The sequence below is a fragment of the Neofelis nebulosa genome, chromosome 3, assembly GCF_028018385.1.
Source record: "Neofelis nebulosa isolate mNeoNeb1 chromosome 3, mNeoNeb1.pri, whole genome shotgun sequence".
Lineage (NCBI taxonomy): Eukaryota > Metazoa > Chordata > Mammalia > Carnivora > Felidae > Neofelis > Neofelis nebulosa.
The window spans coordinates 30,571,234-30,592,139 of record NC_080784.1 but is presented as its reverse complement, the minus strand read 5'-3'; the positions used below and the strand labels follow the sequence as shown (position 1 = coordinate 30,592,139).

Genomic DNA, 20,906 nt, shown 5'->3' with positions numbered 1-20,906 from the left:
TTCTTAAATGTCATTTAGGTAGTACAATGTGTCATTTGGTCTGAACACTCTCCATTTGGAGGACACTTTTCCTTTCAGTAATCCAATCCAATCAGATGAAAACGTGAATTCTTCTCATTTTCTTTCTGAAGGAAATCATCTCTCTGTTGCCCTCTTTGGACATTTAGAAGCCCTTGGATAAACTGCAGTGTGTCATAAACTTGTGGTGTTCTACCTTCTCTTTCCTGACGAGGGTCTACAAGGGGGAGGAAAGAGTTGATGCCATGTTCTTTTTTTTTTCCTTTGATAAAAAGCATGTTATTGCAGGGCAGAGACACAGAGAAGTTTTTCGTCATGTGCTCCTAATAAATATCATCTAAAATAAATAAGAAGCTTAATTTGAAAAATAGATGGCCTTCTATCCAAGGACAAGGGAAAACTTGACACAGATTCACAGGATATGGTCCACAAAAGAGCATGGGCTTTCAAACCAGACAGCAGTGATGTCAAATCTGAGTTCCACCAGAATGTGACCTGGAGCCTAGCTTCCCTCATCTCTAAGTGCTATATTCTAGCACGAACATTAAAGACTGGTGTCAAGAGTAGGACAATAATTGTCAAGAGGCTGAAGCAGTGCTTGGACATAGAAGATGCTCACTACTGGTCACTGAAGTGATTATGATTATGGTAATATTAGAATGAAAGCAAACTCACTCCTGAGAAACCACAGCTATGAAAACAGGGAAGGGAGTCTGTTTGCTCAATAGTTTAAAAGTGGTTATCCAGTGTAGAAAATAACTTCTTAGGACAAAAAGTGTAAATGCTCTAGGATCCACTCTCATATAGGGTGTTGTAGGGGTTTCTCCCAATTATGCAACAGAGGACACATCATCAGAGAGAAGAGAGAATATTATTCTATGGTTACATAAAATGGTGAAACATTCAGGATGAAATTAAAAGGAATTGGCAATTAAAATTCTTTTTTACAATTAGAACTATTGAAGTATGTATTTTCTTTCTGAAACAGCAGGTAACAGTGAAGGTAACTGGGGAGAGGTTGGGAGGCTGTTAACATTTCTAACTGACTTGTAAACCCATCAATCAAAGGATGACTTCAAAAAGCAACAATCTAAGACTACCAATTCTTCCTTGGTTAGAATTCACCCTTCTCGGTTTAAATTAGCTTCATACTCTGCGCATGGAAGGGATAAGAAGGAATTCTGTCCTGCAGTTCCATCTGTGCCCAAGGTCACCATACTAACAGTGTGTCTTCAGTGACTTTGCAACCATGCACGACCATCATCTACAAGGACTTAAATACATAGCAATCCCAAGGACGTTTTAACAAGAACCCTTTTCACTTCATGCTGATACTTAAGCATTGTCCAATCTAGGATCAGAGCTAGAGTGGCCACGAAGGAAGTAAATGATACCACTAGATGTCACGTGGCTTACCAGAGGAAGGTGCCTACCACAAAATGTTCTTTTTGGAAGATACATGTTTTGTCTATGCTAAAAACGACGCCCCCCCCCAAAAAAAGAAAATGTATTATTCTTAGTCTACATATTTTTCTTGTCCAATTACCTCCTGCCACTGTAGTGCACCTATACTGACAACGAGTAATACACTGCTCATATCTACAAGAGCTCGTGGTACAGTAATCCTACTTGCATATACATCAAAATAAATTATAAATTAGTATCTTTCAGACCTATCTTGACTGGTCATTTCTACCTGCCATATCAAGATTCTCTGTTCATATCATAATTTAATAACTTGAAATGTATAGCTTATGATCTAGTACGTAATAACTATTTGATAAATGGCAACCGAGGATGGTTATTTCACTTACAATTCAAATAAACTTAAATGCAACATAGTTTGTTGGAATAACACAATTTAGATTAGGAATCTAAACATGAAGTTTCTACTAATGTGTATCAGTCTCTTGCTTTATTAGTAAAAGCCAGTTACCAGCTCTCCATTTCCCCATCTGTAAAACAACACTTTTTAACATCTGACTTCAAAATGCTACATAGGGCTGGCTCAATGAAAATAAATGAGATGTGTATTTAGTACCATGAACTCCTTGGAGTTACAAATTGGGGCATTCCCTTGTTGCTAGGCAACATTAGAATGGATAACAAATCAAAGCCTGAAACAGCATTAATGTGACTATATTTGTAATGGATTCATACAATAACTGTACAGATAAAATTTATGAGAGGTTGCTTACTAGACATAATACCTTTGAGATACAAAGAATTCACATATGCATACAGTCCAGAATGGCCACTGCATTTATCAACAGGCAAGAGGAATTCCAGCCAAAAGCCAATCTTCCAAAATGGTTCAGACTCAGCCAACTTCATTGGCATGTCCTGGAACAACAGGATTGCCAAAGGTAATATATCAAAAAGAAAGGGGCCACAAGGGGCCATGAAGGAAGAGCAGGGCATAGGAGTTTTCAATGGCATACTTATATTAGATTACAGTTCCTGCCTAATGCACAAACAAATTATTCCTTTTTTTTCGTTTAAAAATAACCAAGTTCTAGATCTCCTTCCAAATATTTTGCCAAGAGTGGCCTGAGAGGGCCATATGCAAGGCAGATGCTTAAAGTTTAAAAGAAGTGCTTGAGGCATAACAGTTTTGGAAAGGTACTTGGAGATTACTCTAGAGAACATCTCTATCATAGTTGCCTTACTCTTTGTGAAAGATGATGGAAATTGGACTAGACCTAAAGAAAAGGTGAGCTACTCAGGATCATGGCAAGTATGACCAACACACAGAAAACAGCAAGCAAGGGTGCCTAGGCAGCTCAGTTGGTTGGTTGGGCTGAGCTCTTGATTTTGGCTCAGGTCATGATGTCATCATGTGTGAAATCAAGCCCTACGTTGGGCTCTGTGCTGACAGTACAGAGCCTACTTGGGATTCTCTCTCTCTCTCTCTCTCTCTCTCTCTCTCTCTCTGTCCCTCCCCGCTCATCCTTGCTCTCTCTCAAAATAAATAAACATTTAAAAAAAAGAAAACAGTAAGAATTTGGATATGATATCCCTGTTAGAAGCCTAAAATCTAGGGTTGGTCATGTATGTTCAATTGTATTATTTAGGTTCTTTGTATTTTAAGTTACAGGAACTCATGCAGTCATCTTCAAAAAAGGAAAGGGACAAGTTACTCTAAAGACAGTGTGACAATGAAGATTAGGAATCTCACTGAAACCCAGGAACTTCACAGCAAGTGTCAGAGTACAAGGGAAGATTTCTTGAGAAGTAGACCAGAAGGACCAAGGATCTAAGGCCCTCAAGAATACAGGCCAACTAGCATTTTCTCAGAATCACACTCATAATTTTCCACTTTTGTTACCTGCAACAATTTAGTGGGTCTCAGTCTCACCACAGCTGCTGTATCTAATGGATACAATCCCCTTTACCGTGTGTGCATTATCTTCCCTACCTCATAGCTTCTGTCTCCTCATCATTCTGACTTGTGTGTGACTTCTCATGACCCCTGCTACCCCATGGATTCAGATTTCTTGCTTGCTTTCTATGTCTTAATAGCACCATAGTGAGAGAAAAGTAGGCCTAGTTATTCATCATTCCTTTTTGTATAAAAATTTTCATGGTACGCTACCTTTTAGAGTTTGGGCCAATCTACAGATTTGATCAGTTAGGTCTTGGGTCAGTGACCTCGGCTCATTCACTAATAGGGACAACTGCAGGAGAACAGCCTTTAGTAGAAATTGTGAGTCAAGTACTTTCCATTAAAAGAAAGACACTATGGGAGAGCAAGACACTATGTTTGCCCTGTTCAAATACATCAGCCCTCATGGAGCTAATCTCTCTTCAGGTAGGGTCACATTCTGGAAAATGAAAGTGTCAACCAATTTCCAATTACAGTCATTCACCCAAGTGTCTGTGGCACACCCTCTCTGTGCAAAGCACTGAACTAGATATGGCAGATAATATCATTTGTGCCTAGAAATGCAAGTAAAATTTTTACATTTGTATTATAAAGAAAGGTAAGACAGAAACATCTGGATAAAAGGATGTGGGTGATTCCAAAATAGCAGTAGAAGGTATTATAGTTAGTGTACTATAAAGCAGTGCAGTATGGGGGAAAAGTACTGAGCTTAAAGTCAGAGATCTGAATTTTTGTCTTTGCTGTGAATATGTAATTTTTGCTACAAACTTCAAAGTGATGATGAATAAATTACTTTATTTTTAGATACCTGAGTTTCTTATTCTTAAAATGAGTGTGAAGAAGATCCAGGGATGCAACTCTACCTTTCCATAATTTTTTTTTTGTATTACTACTACTCATCCAAGAAGGATATAGAAGAAATTGTTTAAAATGCTAATGTTGGGGGATAAGTCAACTCCTGCCTTACAGGCAAATTATATAATAGCAAAATTTTACACAAATACATTTTAATTGTCTGATTTATTTCACAGTATTTGCCAATTATTATAGTAAAGAATCAGAGTACAGTACTTTACTAGAATTGTTCCATTTATGACTTTTGTCTTTCTGAACTTAAAAGTCAACCAATTTATGTCTGGTTCTTCTAATTCAGAGAATACCTCAGACTGAACTGATTATTAGGGCTATCTCAGATTTAGACCCAGAGTACCAGAGACACACAGAAAGCAGAGATGGCACTTGTATCCCACAGTGGCATTGACATCGAGTTTTGATCTGTGCGTGTGCCTTACTTCAGCCACTGCCTGTGGTGTGTATGCAAAACAGTATCACTAGCCAGATAGTTTGTACAAAAACACCACATCCATTCCCCACGCTGTTGTTTTGACTTTAACCTTTAACCTGTTTGATCAGAAAACTGAGAGCAGTTGATACTTGGATCTCTGTAACTAAGAAACATTCCATGCTCCATTGTTTCCAATCACTTTGTGGAAAATGTGTGAAGTTTAAGAGCCGGTCATACTTGTGTCAAATGCCAATTTCATCATTTACCAAGTGTATGTCTTGGGCAAGTTATGTGAAAGCTTGGGCCTCTGATTAATACTCAGATTTCAGAATCATTTCAAAATTTACAGGAGGCCATGGGTGGAAGTCCCTAGTAGGGAACATGGTATAAGTGATACTCAGCATGTACCAATGCTTCCATCAGCTCCTCTACCCTCCCCGCCTGCCTACCTTTTGCACTGCTCACAAGCCAATGATCTCTTGCTGATGTGCTATAGGCAGTCACATTCCTCATGCCCTCATAGGAGAAATCCACTAAAGGAAAATTCCTTCCGATTTACACGGAATCCACTCAGGAGGGGTTAAATGAACTTCACAGAAACCATCAACCTTATCGACACTGTTGTCCTTTGAGATGCGAAAGGGCAATAATTGCTATAGAAAATTTCATAGAAGTGAAACCAAGACGTCAAATAAGGACGAAGATAGATCACTTAGAGGAGAAGTTATAAATGGAGATCTGATAATATAATTTACTAAAAAAGTTGATGCAATGGTATTATGGAGCCATTTCCCCTGAAGGTTACACTGAAAGGTTGAAATCAGGAAGCAGTGTTTTGCCAAGTGTCATAATGCAGAATGAGGATACATCACTAATAACTCCACAAAGAAATGCAATATAACTACAGCCCCAACGATGAGCAATATGAATGCTGCAATCGTTAAAACACATTTGAAACTCCAGTCTATGCAGAAAGCAAAAGTTTTCTAAGACAACCAATGAATTAGATTTTTTTTTCCATGTAGTATAAGTACACACAGAACCAACTAGATATTATGAAATATTTGGAACTACTATCATTATAGTTTTCCTTGGAGGTATGAGATACTCCCAAATGTCTTTATAAATTCTATTGAGTATGTAAAACAAATTTTTAAGCCATTTGAGACTAGAATAAGGCATGGAAAAAGTAATTTCTATTTATCTATTTCTGTACCTCTTAGTAATAAATAATCACAACTTATATTATATCACGCCTTTCTTTTAATGTCCATGAAACGAATTCCCTAGAGCTGTGCATTATTACTCTTCGGATGTACCGTGTTTACTCATCTGAGACAACTTTTTGCCTCTTTCTACACATGCTTGCCCATTATGGGTAGAAAATCTAGCCTGAAATTTTGTAACTCCTTTACTTTAGGGCAAAGTGCAAGACGTATAAAAGAAAACCAAAAATAGAACTGCAATTCCTGAGGGCTTCCCCATCTATTAACCTCTATTTCTTTCCTTTTCTCCTCTTCTTCTAATCATGCCTTCAAGTAATTCAAGTAATTATTTACATTTTTTTGTTGTCTAAAGAAGGATCACAAACCTCACAATTCTCCTTTATAAACACTCTCTGGCACTTGAATAATAATCATTTCATACTTTTCTCTATAGCACTCAATATCATTTCTTAGTTTTTAAAAAAAAGACTCATTTCATCTTATTGTAGAGTCTGGGGTGGGCAAACCTCCATGGAAGGAACAGTCTTAGAGATCAAGGTAATAAATCTTTTCTTCCCCAAACTGACCCCCAGTGTATATGCTTTTTAACAGCTAATTTCACTGCTGAGCAGTTACTATGAGCCGCAAAAATTCAAAATTCTTCAAATGAATATAGTATGTGCTTACAATGCAAGATGCCAAAAATCCCTCTCATGCCTTTTGACCAAAAGTACAGAGGGGCAGTGTGCCTTTACTACTGAAAGGCCAGTGAGCAGAGCCAATATTCCTTTGGGTGTCCCAACATAGGAACTTTGGAAATGGGGCTGATAACCGCTCTACTACACCTCAGGTTCCAGGACGAGTTCCAAATTTCTTAGCATCGCCGTTTTGAAGGGTATTTTCTTGCATCTCAGAACTCCAAGAGTATTTTATCCAGTATAGCTTGAGGAAGAAACTACAATTATTAGGATGGAGAGTCAGGCATAAATGGAGTTATTTTCCATGATGGAGAGCTCAAAGGTACAACAGTCAGAGTCTTCCCCTCTCTTTTGTAAAGTTATTATCATGACAGTAATTTTATTATTTTCACATTGCTCGTAATTCAAGAAGAACTTGTATCTTTCAGAATTTCTATTCTATATTTTATCATATTTTTTCCAAGTAAAAGTTTTTCTGTTAGAGAATAAAAGCTTATTGTTTTGAGATTGAAGGGTATATCCCCTATGCCTCTTTGGTTATTTGTAAGATTTCAGACAAGGATTTAATGCTATCTGTCAGAGACTCCTTCATTTTGTATGTAAGACTTTTTTTATAATATGTCCTCTGCCCACTTTTCTAGCCTTTCACACTACTCAGAAACCAAGTCAACCAACTTACACTTACTTTATCTTATCTTTCTCTCTCTCCACTTTGGTCTTCTGAAAACACTCTTATTTTCAGGGTGCCTGCGTGGCTCTGTTGGTTAAGTATCTGACTTTGGCTCAGGTCATGATCTTGTGGTTCGTGAGCTCGAACCCTGGATCAAGTGAGCTCGAGCCCTACTTTGGATAAGCCTTGCTTCTTTCTCTCCCCCCTCCCCCCACTCCTGCCTCTCTCTCAAGAACAAACAAAAAAACTCTCTTCTTGTCTGCATGAACTATGTCACTTAATATTGAATTCTAAATCGAGATCGCTCGTCTTGCATGGTCTGCTCCATTAGAACTTTGTGTGGATACTTGAATGTCTCACACTGCTTTATCATTGCCTGCTCTCTTGTCTATTTCCCTCATCAGTTCAAGAATTCTCTTTGGAAAAGAATTATGTATTACCTTCACTAACCTGGTCCAGAACTCAGCATATAGAAAGTGCTCCACAAATGTTTATTGTATACATTAGTTATTCAAAACAGTAGAATTTATTCAGATTGCTAACATTTAATTAAATATCAAGAGAACCTGACCTGACATATATGATGAAATTAAGACTCAGACTGGTTAAAATGACTTGTCCATAATACAGATTCTACAAACTAATAGATCTGGGTTGAGACAAGGAGTTTAACTCCAGGGACTATACATGATACTAGTTAAGTACTCTGCAGCTGAAGTCTGCAGTTAAACACTTTAAAAGTTTTTCACAGATGATTGAACAATGAATATGCAGGAAATGTGACTACAGATCTCTATTGGTGTTTCAATCACTGATTCAATGCTTTGAGAATATTCCAAGGATATAATATATGTAATAACATCCTGAAAGAGAAATATACTGAAGATTTCATCCAAGGGATTAGGTAACCCCTGATGTCCATTTTAGGCTTAAAATTGCATGATATTATTTACATAAATTGATTAAAATACCATGTGCCAATCTCAACTGAGTGACTCTGTAACAAAGAGAAAGGCATAGCCCTCTCCCAGCAGACGCAAAAGACTCCCTCCTTCAGTCTTTCAAAACTCCTGCCAGGTTGAAACTGGCACTGATTATTTGGCAGGAATAAATTTCCATATTGCCATGCCCCAAATAATCATGTTTGTTATTAACAATTTCTTACTAGGCATCCATGCTCAACAGCCTCTTGGAGCGAAATGAAAGATAATTAAAAGATGTACATGAAAAATATCAGTTTCTCAATTAATTTCATAGGAGGCATGGAACAAGAGATGAACAGTTAGGTACTTTTGTTCATAGTAAAGCCAACCAAACAACTAAGAAAAACAATAGGCCACGGATGCCAAGTGGAGAAACAGAAAAAGTTACAGAGATGAGGAGGTATTGAGAAGTGAAGTTTAAACAAATCTAAACTCCGCACTTTCTTCCCAATCTCCTCCTAATGTGGTGCCCATCAAAGTGGGTGACACTATTATCCACCTGCCCATCTCAATCAGAAACTACAGATTCATCCTGGACAACCTTCTTTCTCACTCTCTACATGCAATCAGTGACCAAATACTAATGATTCCATTTCTTTCATATTTATTGGATATAATCCCTCCTATTCATTTCCAAAGCCGTGACCTTAGTTTATACTCCCATTACTTCTTCCTGTCTCATGCCTCCTTCCACAAAGGCCATCCTCCATACTTCCAGGAAGGCTTCTTTAGACTCCCTTTCTGATTGTGATGCCCAACTCAAAGTCCTTCAGATATTCTTCTTTGCCCTCAGCATCACACAAAAGGATTTTCATAATCTGGTCTCTACCTGCCTCTCCAACGCCACCACTCCCAACGAACAAACTTTGCTCCAGATATTGCAAGTCCCTCCCAATTCTCTAGATGCATGAAAACATGCTTTCAGCCCATCTTGTTCTAAAGCTATGGGTGATATTCTCCCCATATCTCTACTTCGGGTCCCTACTCCACTTTGGGTTTCTGGTCCGTTTTCTTCAATCTCCATCTCTGTTTCCATCACCTCATATGAGCTGTCAGAATTTCTCTTCACAATATCCTTCAGATGGTCTCCCCATGACTTACTTTTCTCCCAACTGTACCCTCCATTGCAGCTGGAAAGAGATTTTCCTTCCTTTCTTTTTTTAATGGAAGTATAGTTGGTGTACAATGTTACATTTTGTTGTAACAAAGTGACTTGACAAGTCTATAGGTTATGCTATGCCTACCACAAATGAAGCAATTATCTTATCGCCATCCAACGCTATTACAATACCATTGACTATATCCCCTATGCTGTGCTTTTTATCTAGAATGATCTTTTAAAATCTTATCATGTTACTAACTTGCTTGAGACTCTTCAGTGAGATTTCACAGCTTTAAAGATATAGACAGAATCCTAATCAGAGCTTAAAATGTGCCACGGGACCCTGCTAGCTCTTATGACAACAATTCACTGAATTCCCTTCTCCTACCGCCTTTTTTTTTTCCAATATATGAAATTTATTGTCAAATTGGTTTCCATAACCTACCGCCTTTTTAAGCTGTGACCACAGCTTTCTTTACTCAAAACCTCTATGCCTCCACACATAATGGGATATTTATACATGCTGTTCCATTTTCATGAAAGACCCTTCCTTACTCATCATCTCTACCATATTCATTACATGACTCCCATACATTATTTAAATATCAACCCTATCCCTGGCATAAACAGATTTGCTAACTGGATAATATTCCTTTATCTGGGCTCAAATAGCACCATATTCCTTTTTTTTTTTTTTTTTGTAAGCTCTTATTTAAAATTACATTAAATTAGGAGATTAATTGATTAATATCTGAATCCCTCACAGGGCTATGAGCTTCATGACAGCAGTGACCATGCTATTTTTATTCCAACTTTCAAAAGGCTGGGACAGAATACTAATCTGGAGAGAGTCACAGGATGGATTGGAGGTAAAAAATGTTATGACAGGAAGTCCAAACTTGAGGTGGTCATGGTATTTAAAAAAAAAAAAAAAAAAGAATGCCTCAACAAAGAAGGTATTGGTACTATGGAAAAGAAGGGTAGATAATGGAGAAAGGGAAAGGAAATTTCAGCAAGATTCAATAATTGACAGAAGACAGGAGGGCTGATGGAAGACAGAAGAGAGAACTCAGAGATGACTCTGCCTCTAAGCCCACATGCCCAGGAGAATGCTGGTAACTCCAGTAACAAAAAGAGAAAAACAGAAAAAGAAAGTAGTTCAGTGAGATAAGTGAAATAACCATGTGGAAAAGTTTAGCAGATGGAAAACTTGGTATAGAGAAGTCATTTCACTGGAGCAAGAGCTGAAGACCTGGAAATGAATAAAATAATACTCAAGAATTTTTCATAGTGTCCCTCAATATGGCTGGCATACCTATGAGAGAATCTGAAAATATATCAGTCCTTGCTCCTGTCTCCATTAATCTCTTAGTGTGGGAGAGAGGTGTTTGGACGCGTGCTGGTCTGAAAAAAACTATTCACTATACTCTATACTCTTCTCTGCACACTCACCCCCATCTTGCCCAATGCCCAGATTGAGAACTATTATATAAAGAAAGAGAGCAAAGGGCTGAGGGCCTACCATCCATATTTAGAAACAGAAGAAAAAGGACCAGTAAAAAACTCAAGAAGGATCAGAGAAATAGGAAAGGAGCAATATAATGTAGTGCCCTCAAAATGAAGGGTTTTAAGACAGAGTTTTAAAAAGAATTCTATCTATCTATCAAATATTACAGGAGATTTTGAACCTGAAAATAAGAACCACAGAGCTCAGCTACAGGGAGCATCTTAACAGTCAACATGAGAGCACCTGCGATTTACCTAAGGCAGGAAGGGGAAATGGAGATTCTAGCGACTGACTTCCATCCTCAGCTATATTATTATATTAGTCACTCAACAAGGAAGAGAGCCCTAGGAGAACATCCTGACTCTAAGAGAAGGGCTGCTTGGAAAGACACAATTGGCAACTATAGATGTAGGCATCCTGAGGAGAAGATTTCACCGTTAGCATACGAAGGTCCAAGTTACAGAATTTTCAAATCTCTGTGAGATTAAGTCATTTTACCTTTTTTCCCCACTTCTTCACATTTGCTGCAAAAATATAGCTCCCTCCACAGATTTCAAGACAAAGACGTAAACGTCTTTTGGGTTAGCCCCTCAGCTCCAAAACATGAGAACCATTATTGTGCAGCATTTGTTTCAGTCCTCCACTTATCACTACGCTGCTCTTCCGGGCAGTTGGCAGGTAGAACTGTTTCCTCATACATATGCATATTAAATAATCTGTTTTCAGTCATTCCTAGATTGCTATTTACATTCAACACTGTCACACTCCATTACAGGGAAATTTCAGTATGTTAACTCTTTGTAGAAGACTATCTACCAATTCTTTATTGTTCCATCTAGAATGAGGTAAATCACTGTGAAATATATTTTAAGGTAAACAGGAAGTCAATATCAATATTTGACTGTTAATGATTATGCCAAATTTATGAAATATCATAGAGAAAACATGGAGTCTCTTTGGCTTCCAACTTCCAAAGGAGATTGACTAGAAGTGATTATCTAATCCAGACCTAGATCTTTATGATAATTTTAGAAAAAAACATTATGGGTACATTATGGGTACATTATGGTACATTATGGGTAATAAAATTAACCATATTTGATTTTTACCCTATTCTAATACTTCCAGTACTACTCCATTCTACACTTACTTCTGTTGTATAAATACACCCAGTGGATACTCCCAGATGAAATCATTTTCTAAGCCAAATTGCAAAACCAAAATTGCCATTTTCCTTTAGTTATTAGGAAATCTTAGCAATTAAGAGCCATATTCATAAAGGGAATAATATTTTTTTAAAAAGAAAAAATGTCTAAATTTAAAAATCCAAAGAACCCTAAATTTCAAAAAGGAAAGAGACAAAAAGGAAAATTGATTTTGAGGCAATGGGAATGGCGGCCTGAACCCAAAGGGTACCTTCCACCAGAGACTAAAAGAGAGTCCCAGAAAAATTCTTAAGTGAGAGACAAGGAGGGACTGAGCTAACAGAACTTATAAAAAACTTCCAGTATTTAATTAGTAAGAGGCAGAACTGCTTCATTCATTATTCAGTCCAATTTATGCACAGATTGAAAGGCACCAAATAATACATGTCCAATCAGAAAAGCTGGTCCTAAAGAAGATGACTAAGCAGGAATGGTTTCAGTGAAACACAGGCTAGGGGTGCCATCCACTCTAGGAGGCCATTGTCTGTGAACTCCCTTTTAAGTTGATTGTTTCAAAAGGTATTATACTTTTAAACAACTGAGACACTAAGGCATATTGTCAGGATAATATCCCATGGCAGAAAGGTCATTATGACAGAAAGTCTCACAGGACTTGGATTAGACTATTTCTTAGGCTTTGGATTCCTGTCATTTCATGTCCACTAAGCTCTGATGTAATGCCAGCTTAAAATGTGTCTTAATTTATTTTCACTGAAATACAGGTAGATCTTTTTTTTTTTTTAATGTTTATTTATTTTTGAAGGAGGGAGAGAGAGACAGAGCATGAGTGAGGGAGGGTCAGACAGAGAAGGAGACACAGAATCCAAAGCAGGCTTTCAGGCTCTGAGCTGTCAGCACAGAGCCCAACATGGGGACAGAACTCCTGAGCCATGAGATCATGACCTGAGCTGAAGTTGGATGCTTAACCTAACTGACTGAACCACCCAGACACCCAGGTTATTTTCTTTAAGTGATTTAATATCCATCCTATAGGAATATCATAAACAAAGACAGAAGCCCATTTTTTAGAGAAAGCTCTCGCTTAAATTCCTAGAGCACAGTAGTTAAGGATGTAGGTTTGAATCTTGACTTAACTATTGACTTATACTGTGACCATAACCAAGCTACTTTTCAGTAAATCAGCTTCCTACTATGTAAAATAGGGATAACAGTAGGGGATCTACTGCAGGCTGGTGTCTTGAAAATTAAATGAGATAACATTAGTGAAGTGCATAGAAGACTGACACTGGGTATGCTATATTAGCATTTGTTAAGTAAACACATAAATTTAAATACTGCTGATAAAACCAGGTGATGAGGAAGCTACAAAGATCGAATGAAAAGTTTTAGATAGAACACTTTATTGAAGAGGTATGTTTTTCTTAAATTCTTACATCTAGTTTGTATGTGTGACACAATCTTGGGAAGCAGGTTAACTCAAATACAGTAATTGTGAATCGCACTGTACCCAAACCCTGGAATAGATGTATAGACATGTAAGGCAAAGTTGCTCTCGAGGCACTTGTAATCTAGTTTGGGGCAACGTACAGCCATTCAAATTGAAGGCTTATATACAATTAAAGCATATTTTTCAGAGCAACCCACTGACTCAAAGCAACGTACTGACTAAAAAATTATAATGAAAGTAATTTCAACAGAAATTATAGAGAGAAGAAGGCAATTCAGACAAGGTAGGTAAATAAGATTTTATCTTAGGAGGTGAGAAAATCAACAGGAGGTAAAGAATTCACAAGGTAGACAAGACAAAGCTTTTGTGATGATTAGAATGATATAGATATAAGTTGCAATAAGAAAACAAATGGCAGAGGCATCTGGGTGGCTCAGTCGGTGGGGTGTCCGATTTCAGCTGAGGTCATGATCCCATGGCTGGTGAGTTTGAGCCCCACGTTGGCTCTGTGCTGACAACTCAGAGCCTGGAGCCTGCTTCAGATTCTGTCTCCATCTCTCTCTGCCCCTCCCCCGCTCATGCACTGTCTCTCTCGTTCTCCCTCAAATACACATAAACATTAAAAAAATTAAAAATAAATAAATAAAAAGAAAGCAAATGGCATACTTGGAGAAGCAATGAGGTAAAACTGGTTTCAAAGAATGGTTCACAGAACAAATACTGGAGACATGATTTGAAAACGTGGTTTAAATTTGCCTCGCCTCCATTATGCCCGCTTCCATTCACATGTGAGAACTTGAACTGAACTGTAAAGATAAAAGCCGAGATTTCTGGTCCATTTGTGCAGACAAGTTCTGGCATTCAGAGAGATTCTGAACCTTCTTTAACAATCAAAAAGTTAAGGGGGTTTTAGCAGACATCCTGGGTGAATCTGCAGGGATAAAACAGAAATCTGGGCAGAGGAGAGGGAGCCCCCCATTAGGGGGACCTTGAGAGTGTCAGGCTAAGGAGTTCTGATTTTATCACATAGGCTACCAGAGCCACTGATAGGTCTTTTTGTGTTGTTGGTTTTTGGGGTTTAGGGATGGTAATTTGATAAAATAATATGAGCCAAGGGACAAGGCACCATTTTTCTATGTGGGACTTGTGAACAACTAGTTGTTGCCAATAGTCTTATGAGTTATGATTCTCATAAAAATATATCATGATTCTTCATAGCACTTACCTTTAAAATATCTCACATACATGGAATATGCAACATTGGTGGTCTTAGGTAACCTTTGGCAAACAAAGTGCAATTCATCTCCGATGACTCACATAATTTGCTTATGAGTGTCTACATCTGATGACTACGTCTTTTTTCTTATAACTGCTTTATTGCGTTTAATGGTGTCAATACGCAAAATGAACTAGTGGTTCAAAATTAATTACTTGGATGCATGAAAGTAGTGAAATACGAAAACAGCATTATAAACGATATACTATGACCTAAACTCGCCAACGTAGTGAAGAAGTTTTTATAGAGAAAGTACATAGTGAATCTGTGCAGAACAAAGTTCTCTACAAATGCATAAATTTCATGAGCAGTGCAAAAGGAGACCTGCAGACAGGATGTAGAATGATGAACATCTCAAGACTGGACTTCGTGGACTGACCATTTTTCATCACTGGTCCTCAGTGAGTTGTCTGTTGCAAAAGGTTGTCAAATAGTGGTATGAAACCACTGAAGCTTTCTTGTCATTTTCAAGGCAGAATTCAGGTATATCTACCAAGTTTTTCCGAAACAAGTGAAAACAAAAGCTGCTAGGTAAAATATTGACGAGTTCCCCCACTCAAGGCAGAGAAGAAACCAAAACCAGTAAGGTATCACTCAAAGTTGCAAATAAGTTCAGTGACAGTCACCTTATGGAGAAAAGCAGAATAAACTAACTGTGAAGTTATTTATGAAACTGTTAGAAGATGGATAATGTCAGTGGTGTACAATGTGAAAGAACATTTACTATTTGCTGTTAGGCTTTTATCAGCAGATACTTCTCTTCAGACTTGTACGAAATCAGAGACATCCACAGTGTAAAGTAGATCATATGTGTACAAGGAGAAATGATTGACAATTATTTATCACTAAAAACTAATGCCAGAGGGGAAGAGATTTCTTATTTGCTAATAATTTTGTAAGTCTTGGTGTACATGAAGGGTGCATTGGGATTGTTATTGACTGAGTGCAATCAATATGCACAACAAAGAAAGATATCGTCACATGAATGACCGAAACTGCACCCAGGGGCAAACCAACACTGCTTTGTTCACAGTTGTCAAGGTAAGTGTGCCTCCTGAACTTGACTTAAAGCTTGAAAGAAATAAAAAAAACTATGAATATCATCAGATTGTAGGCAAGAATTTCTAGCATGCTGTGCAAGAAAATGGGTTGAGAACAGAAGATTCTGTTTCTTCATACTCAAGAACTCTGGCTGTCAAGAGTAAAGGTCATTAAATGAAACGGTAAGTGAAGAAAAAAATCCAGCAAAAAGATTTCTTTAATTTCCAGTGGAATATCTCAGTTGTATATTCAATATCTGGAGGATCCTGAATCTATCATTTCATAGACAGCATTTAAGTTTAAACATTTAGGAAGAGAGGGGAAAAGTTTCTAAAAAGACTGAATTTTGATATAGATTAGTTGACCAGAGTTTCTATCTTACTATTTAAAGATATTCCAAACTTATTGAAGAAAGAAATCAGTGCTGTTATGGACCATATTTAACACATCTGAATGCCAAAAATCAATATGAAGAAATAATTATCACAAACAAATCCAATCAAAAATTCATTAGAAATCCACTGGCCGGTTATCTTCTGTGTTGATGAATTCAACATACCAGCCACTTTTCAGAAGAGCATGCCCTCAGCCTAAACAGTTCCTAATAAGGCACTGGATGTCCGTCAGCAAAAACCCTCTCCCTAATTTCTGAATCTTTGTACGATTAGACAAACCAGAACCAGTCAAAAGACCACCAAATATTTGCTGCTCTTCACAATGACTTTTTTTTTTTTTTAACATTTAACTTGTTCTAAGGTTTCTTCACAAATGCTGAAAAATACTCAAGTGCAGACAAGGAATAATCATAATGTTGTGGTCAACACTGTGAACATGGATTTATAAACCTAAAACATTTTCTGGTTTAAAACTAAATCTGGTAGGGTCACCTGGAGGGCTCAGTCAGTTAAGCATCTGACGCTTGATTTAGGCTCAGGTCATGATCTTGCAGTGATCTTGCAAGATCTTGCAGTTCATGAGATCGCGCCCTGCATTGGGCTTGTGTTGACAGTGCCCAGCCTGATGAGGATTTACTCCTTCTCTCTCAGCCCCTCCCTCACTCATGCTCACATGTTCTCCCTCAGAATAAATTTTAAAATAAAAAATAAAAAAAATAATTCTGGCATTCAATGCAGCTTCATGGGGTCTCTGTGTCTATTAGGGCCAGTCTCTGCATGCTCAACAGTGCTTGCCTTTATCCATTTTTCCACATCCTCCATATCCACTTTTTCTGCCTCCCATCTGTTCTATCAAAGGTCCAGGGGGTCACTAGGGCCACCTAATTTTCCTCCACCAAAGCCACCTCAGTCCATGCCCCAACCACAACAGAAGCCACCTCTGTCTTCACCAGGGCCACCTCTGAACAATCCACCAGGACCACGGTGGTCCATGCGGACACCTCTTCTTCCCCACATGCCACTGGGGCCACCCCCGCCAAGGTCAATACCCAGGGGTGGAAAGGATGGTGGAAGGAAGCCTTCAGGCTTTGAGGCCTTACACTGGTTGTATTCTGTTCTCTGGGTGAAGTTCTGGTTTTCACACCCCAGATTGGGGCACTGCCAGGGTCTAGCTTGGTGGTAGATGTGTCCTCCTCCAGATGGATTCCCTTGGGAATCTTGGGACCCTCTTCTGAGGAATCCATCTCTGTCTCCTCCATGGTCTATGCAACCTCTGGGGCCTTCTGGACCTCCAGGGAGTGGCGGTGGCATCCATCTACCCTTACAGGGAGTCATACCACCCCGCATGCTATTCACCAGAAGCTTCCTCAGAGCAAGAGGAACCTCAAATTTGCTCCCTTAAACCTTTTTCCCAACAAACCACTCCAAGGCAGCCTTGATAGCTGGCAGGTGTTCGTAGGGCACTGCAGCACTGCCTTTGGGCTTCCCTGTTTCCTTGTCTAAGAAGATAGGGATCATGGGTTGTCTGATTATCTTCTTCATCTTAACAACTCTACACTGTTTAAGAAGTCTGCCAGATCACCTAGGGTCACGCTGTTGTTTAAGCCTCGCATATAAATTGCGATGCTGTCAGAGTCTTTATCTGGATCTACAATTGGGCCTAGATCAAGATCTGGTCCTTTGTCCATGAGTCCACCAGGCTTACTGAAGCCACCTTGCTCTCTAGCACCCATTCCACCACAGACTCCTTCCCGCCCACCTCCACTGATGCTTCCAAGATCAAATCTGGGAGTAGTATAACCAACGGTAGGCTGTCCATAAGAAGTTGCACAGATAATCTGACCATAGGTCGCAGTCGTCTGAGGCTGGGTAGAGCTGACATCAGTGGGCTGTCCATAGGTTCCACAATGTTGCTGCCCATATGCCTGTATGGTCTGTGCATATTCTTGAGTGGGCTGGGTAGCATAAGTACTGGCCCTGCTGGGCTGCAGCTTGGCTATAGGTACTGTAATCTGTGGATGTCATTTTCTCTCCTTCCTTCTTGTTCCCACAATGACTTTTAAGTAAGATCTTTCTAATTCAGCAGAAATAAAGAATAAATGAAGAAACAGACTCTATATGCAATCTGTTACAGCTGGTTATCTGTATCCTCATTTTGGAGTAACCCTTGGGTTACTCCCCCCTCTCTTTAATATAATTGTTGCTTTTTTTCATTCCCACTGCTGAATTATTATGATGAATTAATTATTCAAAACAGCTATTATCATCACTTTTAAACTATTTACTATTGTTTAAAAATTATGACAGTATTTTAAAACTTTACCTGTAATTGGTCTGCCTATATCCTGGATGTCTATTATGTGGTTTGCAGATACCAAAAAGTGGAGGAACTTTGATGTGTAGGATGGATTGGAGGAAGAAAAATGGTAGGCAGAGAGATGTAAAATAAGTTCAATGGATTAGGAGAGGTCTGCAATGGAGGTGCTAGAAATAAAGCTAAAAAGATAATTGCAAAATGTACTAGCAAGACAGAATTTCCTGGATGTTCCAAAAGAATAAATATGCACAACATGAGAGGAGTCTTTAAGGAAGAAGAGTCCTTAAGGAAGACTTTGAGGTTCCAAGATGAGGGGAATAGTTTTGCCAACAAAACCAAGAGAGTCAGTGGGAGACAATGGTTTATCCTAGAAAGTGAAGATTTCAGTATAAACACATTGGGTGTGAAGCTAATATGGTAACATCCAAGTAAAGAAGAATATTTTATATAAAATTAAGATAACACTGTATACAGATGCATCTAAAATGTTTGAAAATTGCTAGTTCTCTGAATGACAGTAAGCGAATTACATTGATCATTTGCCTAATGAACTGGCTTCACAAACAAAGGTAAATAAAAGTGCATACTCTGAATTAGCATGGTCAGGATTTATATAAACACTGTATGTGAATAATTATTACTACTAAATACTGTAGCATAGAAACACAAACATTTCATCTTCATAAATAATATTTGTCCCTAGTTTGAATTACCAAGAGATATACATCTTTACAGTTTTCAGGATTTCATTTGTAGGTTTCCAGTATTTTTTCTCTACCAACAGATATGAAATTTTCCCCAAGAGTTGGCAGTGGTACAAACACAGCTTCATAATCACTGTGAACCGTTGTCTGTTTCTCTTCACTTGAACATTTGCCTTTCTGAGATAATTAACAGCCATAAGTAACGCGCACACACACGCAGGCAAACACAGATACTCCCATGCCAGATCCTCACCCACTGATTCCCCCAATCCCACCACGTAAAAACAGTTGATATGGAGTAACAATTAGCATTTTTTTTACCATTATAATACAATTAAAGTTGGAAAACAAAAGGTTTGCTGCTGGATGGACTGGAGAATTTTTAAATTCTTTGATATTTCTTTCTAAAATATATAATAAGCTCATTTAGTCTCCCAGTAACACCCACATATGGCCTGTCAAGAGAGGATAATGCTACTGAGGGCCTGTTCTTGGGCCTCTTAGTCACTCAACTCTTGTCAGAGCACATGGTTAATATATGGAATTAGTTCATCATGATATCTTGCTAATACAAAATAGCTAAGAAACCTACAAAGATGAAAGGAGACCCAGGTTGGATTAAGGGTAGAGAGTAAGGGGCTGAGGAATTACTCAGGCATTAACTGTGTCAGGTTAGCTTTAACCAAATGCTTGATTTTGTTACCAGGGAGGTCAACTCAAAACTCCTCCTCTTTTACCGAACAGTGCTAATTATCCAGAGAATGGGCAAACATTGATCAGGATACCTACTCAGCTAATGCTGACATCCTCAGCTAATGAGTGTATTGATATAACACATGAGAAATTATGACAAACATCACATTCAGTGTGTCACCTCATAGCCACTGAATTCCTAGCTCTGTCACAGAGTCAACGGGAAAGCTCTCAAGGGTCACTTAGTCTTCTTGAGGTTGCTCTCCTTTAATGAATAAATACTGACATGTTAATACCAATCATCCAGGGGTCTACTGCAGAGGAGACTGTGCAAAATGAATATTAAATATAAAAGCCACAGAATGGCTAAGTTTAAGTGTAACTAACGATATTCATATTATGGCATACAGTCTCACGAGAGACATTTTGTCATCTGGTGTGAATTTAGGCTACTTTATCTCGTACAGTCCACCTATACTTAGAAATAGTTAACTAAAGAGACAAAGAGAAAGACACACTCACTGAAAGCTGGGTTATCTGATTACCCAGAGAAACAAACATTGGATCAGCCATAATTACCCTAGAGATATTTTCTGTCACGACTGGGAATTATATAGTTCCTCTTTCTGCCTTCTTTTTCAAAAAAAAGTGTCTCATTCTCTGAAAAGTCAACCTGTTCTCCTTTCCCACTGTTCCTCACAGTACTGGTGTGGGAATGGCAATCACTGAAAATCCCAACTCTGGGAAATAAATTCATGCTAACATCAAGTACATGCTGTAAACATTTAATATTCAGCTTTAGAAAATTAGGCTCTACGTTTACCACTGGCCCGTCAGAATATGCTCATGCCTCAACTTAGTCTCTGCTTCCTGATTCTCTCTTGATCCAGAGTTGGGGGTTGAGAGGGGTATTGGATACCCAGGGATCTCAATCCAGACTTTCAAGACACAGAGATCTGAGATTCATTCCTGCTCTGCCTCTTCCAGTTCTGTGACATTGTGGGAACTACCTCA

The 20,906-nt window shown here is 38.4% G+C and overlaps 1 pseudogene; it reads right to left on the bottom strand.

The window, feature by feature from the left end:
* Nucleotides 1-16,851: 16,851 nt before the first annotated feature.
* LOC131506535 (RNA-binding protein EWS-like) lies at nt 16,852-18,336 on the bottom strand (annotated as a pseudogene).
* Nucleotides 18,337-20,906: the final 2,570 nt, after the last annotated feature.